Source organism: Cryptomeria japonica, chromosome 5 (genome assembly GCF_030272615.1).
Source record: "Cryptomeria japonica chromosome 5, Sugi_1.0, whole genome shotgun sequence".
In the NCBI taxonomy this organism is placed as follows: domain Eukaryota; kingdom Viridiplantae; phylum Streptophyta; class Pinopsida; order Cupressales; family Cupressaceae; genus Cryptomeria; species Cryptomeria japonica.
Genome location: NC_081409.1, coordinates 688,878,415 through 688,884,414, shown reverse-complemented (window position 1 = coordinate 688,884,414; position 6,000 = coordinate 688,878,415).

The following is a 6,000-nucleotide window of genomic DNA, read 5'->3' as shown; positions in this document are numbered from 1 at the left end:
CATAGAAATTGTGTTCATAGATATAAGGGGTGGTTTTGTAAGGGTGTTGGTATTATCACTTTGGCGTGGGTTCCAAATTTTAGTCTGGATTCAGTTCCTCCCCTTTTCATGCCTTTTTGGGTTGCTTTCTCGAGGCTCCCGCTTGAGTATCGTGATCCAGATATTGTAAAAATTTTGGCTAACCAAATGGGTATTTTCATCAAGCATGACCTTATCCCGTATGAACTTTCCCATTTAACCTGCCAAACCTCACAAAGCCACTTCCTAAGTCTATTTTAATCACTTCCTCCATAGGGAAATGGAATCAAGACATTTGCATATAGGGTACCAGGGATGTTGATGACCGTATAGATAAATTGGGTCATTTTAATTCGTAGTGCCAAGGATTGGGTATTGATGTTGTTAGGGTTTGCAAGGATTTTAAATGCTCATTTTATCAGTCTATTGCATCTTCTTCTTCTCCACCAATCGGGATAGTTATTATTAGAAAGTCTCGTACCTCCGAATAATGTTGACAATGTTGCAAGACCTTTCCAGGTTGTTTAGTTTCAGGTAGATCCTCCTCTTTCTTTGATTCCTTCTCAATTCTTTTCGGGTTGTATGACAGACATTTTACTTCCAATAGAAAAAAGAACAAAGCCCTCCAATTGGAAGAATTATCCTCAATCTCAAGTTGTTATCTCTGGTTCATGTTCTCTGCAAAAATTTGTGGGTAGATACAAGAATATATCTTTTGAGATCCACTGCTCTTCAATCCTGGTTGATTGGTTGTATAAGAACATATTTTCTTCCTCCCTCTTTAGGCAACTTACTTCTTCTTTTCTGAGTTTAACTTTTGTGGGACCCTCAAATTTTTAATTCCAGGAAATTTCTCTTTCACAAAATGCAAAGGATAACCTAGTTCATAGCTTGATGTTTAATTGCCAACCTTTCCATGTGGTTGGTCGCAATCTTCCCACTATCAGATCCTCATCGAATGCTCCAAATATCGAATTAATGGCATGTGATATCCTTATCTCTATCACATTGAATTTGATTGATGAATTTGCTCTTGAGGAATTCCTGGAAATTCAGGATGTCCCTTCTGTTGATGCCATGCCTCTCGCTCTTAATACTTCACCATCCACTTTTTCACCCCTTTTGGAATCTAGTCATGTTGATCACCTTGTGGATGAAGATACTTCATATCAACTCTTTCAACCTCCCACACAGCTTGACTTTGATTTTTCTCAACATCTCTCTCTTGCTCAATCAGTTTCTTCATCTCCTCTGTTATCTAAAACACCTAAAAAAAGAGGTCAAAAGCCCAAGATTCTTAAAATCCAAGAAGAGATTGCAACTGGTATCTAGACTACAATTGTAGACAAGTTTTCACCCCATTCAAGGCCAAGAAGAACATGTTGTTCTTCTCGGGTGCAATGAGGATCATATCTTGGAATGCTAGAGGTTTGAATGCCTCTGACAAGAGGGGGCATATCAAGAAGCAATTGGATTCCTCCCAAGCAGACATCATTTTATTACAATGAAACAAAGCTTTCTGATGAAGCCTCTCAAAAGATTTTTAAAAAATGGACTTTATGGGATATCATACATGTTCCTGCAGTAGGGGCTTCTGGTGGTATTCAGACCTTGTGGAATCCTAAGACAATCAAAGCAAAAACCTTGAGCCAAGGGACAAATTGGCATCTTATTCTTATTGAAAATTTTGATTTATCCTTTCTCCTCTTTAATATTTATGGTCCAACAACTCAACATGAGAAATATGCTCTTTGGAATACTTTATCTTGTTAGATCCATCAGCAGGGAGTTCAGAAAATCATCTTAGGAAGTGATTTTAATGCCATTCTATCTCGGGATGAGAAATAGGGAGGCAACCCTACTGCTTCTAAGGTGATTGATGACTTTAGATCTTTTGTGTCTAATAATGCCCTTTCTGACATTTTACCTTCTAATGGTCAATTTACATGAACAAACCAGAGAACTTCCTTTCGAATTGCAAGCAGATTGGATAGGTTTTTCACTTCATATGAATGGATCCTTCAGAAATATACTTTCAGCTCTAATATTTTATCTTTCTCTGGATTTGACCATTTTCCTATCTCATTGTGCTTGGATAAACATGAAGTTTCTCATCATAGATCTTCTTTTAAATTTGAAAGAATGTGGTTTCGACACCCACACTTTCATGCTTTGCTTTGTCAATGGTGGGTAAGTGCTCCCTTCTACAGGGGGAACAAAATGTTTCAATTTATATGAAAATGCAGTTTGTAAAAGCAAATATCAAAGTCTGGAATAGGGAAGTATTCAAAAACATCTTTGCAGAGAAATCCTATGTAGAGAAGGAGCTAAAGGGCATCAACAAACTTATCTTTTCTAATGGGATTAATCCTGAAACCTTCTCAATGCAAAAGCATTTACAAAGTTACTAGGAAGAATTATGCTCTAGAGAGGAATTGTATTGGAGACAAAAATCAAGGGAGCTATGGCTAAAAGATGGGGATAAAAATACCAAGTTCTTTCAGGTATCTGCAAAGATTAAGCAAGTTGCACCTACTATCTTTTCTCTCGATGCCTCTTTTTCAGGTGTAAAATTAACTAATGAACAAGAAATTAGGGAAGAGGGTGAACTCTTCTTTAAAAATCTTCTTGCTCCCTCTCCTTCGTTTGTTCCTAAGGAGTCTAGTGTCGAGGTATTGTTAGATTCCATCCCTTGTCTAATTTCATAGTGTGATGATGATTATATGATGCAACCTTTCTCTCTTGCTAAACTCCAAGAGGTGGTAGTTTCGATGGCTCCTGACAAGTCTCCAAGTCCTGACAGTTTTACTATGTTATTTTCAAAAATGTTGGGACGTTCTAACTATTGATCTTTTAATGGATTTGGAGGAGTCAAGACAAAAAGCTTTTATTCTCAAGAATTTTAATTTAACCCATCTTGCTCTTATCCTCAAATACAATAACCCTCAATCTTTTGCAGACTTTAGGCCCATCTCCTTGTGTAATACAGTTTACAAGATCTTCACAAAAACTATTTATCTCCGGTTGAAATCCTTGATTTTTAAAGTAATATCTCCTTAGCAAGGAGGTTTTATTCCTGGTAGGGAAATATCGGAAGGTGTGCTTGTGGCCCATGAAGCTTTGCACTCAATTAACTCTTCACAGTCCTCTGCTTTCATAGTTAAATTAGACACGTTGAAAGCATATGATAAAGTATGTTGGTCTTTTCTTTTGAGAGTGCTTAAAAAGTTTGGCTTTTTGGATAAGTGATGCAAATGGATCAAAAATTGTCTCTCTGGTGCACATTTCTCAATTATTATTAATGGTAATCCTTCTAGATTTTTTCGAGCCACTCAAGGAGTTCGGCAAGGTGACCCACTATCACCTTTTCTCTTTATTATCATGGCAGAAGCTTTTAGCAGATTGGTCAATAAGCAGCTGACTCTAGGTCTTTGGAAGGGGGTGTTCATCCCTAACACTTCAATTTCCATCACCCACACTTTATTTGTAGATGATACACTTTTATTTGGTTGTTCCAATATTCAAGAGGCAAAGCATATTAAGAAAATGTTGGACATATATACTTCTGGATCTGGGCAGAAAATCAGTGCTCAGAAGTCTAAAGTATTCATATTTAATACTTCTGAAATGGTGTCTAACAACATTATCCAAACCTTGGGCTTTCCGATGGATTCTCTTCCATCTTCATACTTGGTCATCCCTTTCTTTATGGGAGTAGGGAAACCTTCTTTTTGGGATTCTTTGATTGACAAATTAAAAAGAAGAATTTCTATGTGGAAAGCTAGATGGTTATCTCTGTTAGGTAGAACCCTTCTTGTCAAAACTATTTTGGCTGCAATCCCAAACTATTACATTTTTGTCCTTCAAGCCCCGAAATCTATTGTTTCCCATATCGAGAAAATTAGTCAAAATTTTATTTGGAAAGCAATATTTTAGAAGATAAAAATATCCATCTTGTGTTTCTTAACAAAATGACTCCCAGTAAAACTACGGGTGGGGTTGGTCTACACGATCTTTCAAAAAGGAATAAGGCCTTTAGGGGAAAGCTAGTTTGAAATATTTATGTAAAACCACATGCTTTGTGGTGTCAAATTATGCAAGCAAGTATTTAGATACTCCTACCCCATCATGTATTTTTACTATCCTTAATCCTCTGTCAGGGTCTGCAGTTTGGAACTTCATGGTGGCTTCTAGGAATGTGATTACTAGATATTTATCTTGGCAAGTACATAATGGCAAAGATGTCAACTTTTGGAATGATTCGTGGAGTGGTCTCCCCCCTCTTAATCTTGAGGAATCTCTAGTAGATGCGATCCCTATATTTATTGCTCATTGGGGATCTTACCTTTATGATTACATAGATGACCTTCAGAAGCCTTCAAACTGTGTCATTTGGAAGAATCCCGCTTCACTCCCAATCTCCTTGGATCAAAAGGTAAAAGTTTTCTTTGATTCTCAAGAACCGCATTGTATTTATTTCTAATGGTTTGGACAAATTGATATGGTGCCCTTCGAAGAACGAAAAGTACTCTATTAAGGAAGGGTATAAGGCAATTCATTAGATGTCTATTCAATCCTATTCACAAAGAGCTTATAACTTCTGTTGGAACAACAATATTCTTCCCAAGGTAGGGATGTTTGCTTGGCTTGCTTTACACAAGAGAATACTTACTAGTGAGAGACTTGATAAATTGAATATTGCACCTCCATTTGCCTGTGTACTTTGTGGTAAGCATAATGAAACGTTAGATCATCTTCTCCTCCAATGTGATTTTTCTCATTATTGTTGGATGTTTGTGCTTGCTAAACTTTCCTTTAGCATCCCTCTTCCAAATAATGTGTGGGATTTGTTACAATCCTGGCCAGTCTTATACTCATCCTCTCTTTTTGCATGCATTTGGAGAGTGATCCCATCCATAGTAGTATGGTCACTTTGGTGGGAAATAAATAAGCGTATTTTTAGAAAGCAGACATCTTCTCTTTATGATGTTCTCAATTACATTGAAAAATCAGTGTCAGAACAGGTTAATGCTCATGTTTCAAATCATTTCAATCCAAATAGGGAATTTACTTCTTGGGATGGCCAAGTTATTAATTGCTGGAAGGGCATTTCTATTCTAGTATCACCTTACTTTCTGAGAGTGAGAATTAGTAAAATTGATAGAAATAAAGTGAAATGGTGTCCTCCGAATTCAACACATTTCAAATTGAATTTTGATGGCTTCTCTAAAGGGAACCCAGGGGATGTAAGAGTAGGAGTATGCATAAGGGATCACACAGGGTGTTTTTAAAAAAAAAATCTGTTTCCATTCCACCGGGTACTAACAACTTCACAGAGGCATATGCTCTGCTTGAAGGCATTCTACTAGTTAAAAAATTGAACATTTCTTATATTCACATCAAAGGTGACTCAACTATTATTATCAACTCTTGCATGAAGAGAAATATTGACAATTGGCAGATAAGATATTTGCTTGAACAAGAATAGGCTCTTATTGATACATTTGTAAACTTTACCATTTCACATGTGTATAGAGAAGCGAACTGGGTTGCAGATCATTTGGCAAATATGGGAAGTTCCAAGGTGGAGCTTAATATGATGGGTCCGAATTGCGATCTCGATTCTTTTCCAACTCTTAGAAAACTAATTTTGGAGGACATGTGTACAGGATAATATTGCACATGGCTGTGCAGTTGTCCTTTTCATAATGATAGAAAGTTTGTATGTGAGGTATTATAATTGCAGGGTTTTGTGTATTTGCTGTATCTGAATGATGTGAATGGATGTCAATTTGGGCATCTATGAAGCGTGTGGACTTCAAGCTGCATAAATGCTTAAGTTAGACAATCTATGGGTTGTTATGTAAATGTGTATAGCTTTTGTGATGTTTTGGTTTGGACTTCATCTTGCTGAACATACTCCAGGAAGCATTCGATACTCAGGGATGATTTGTGGCATTTGGTATTCTGGACATTATGAGA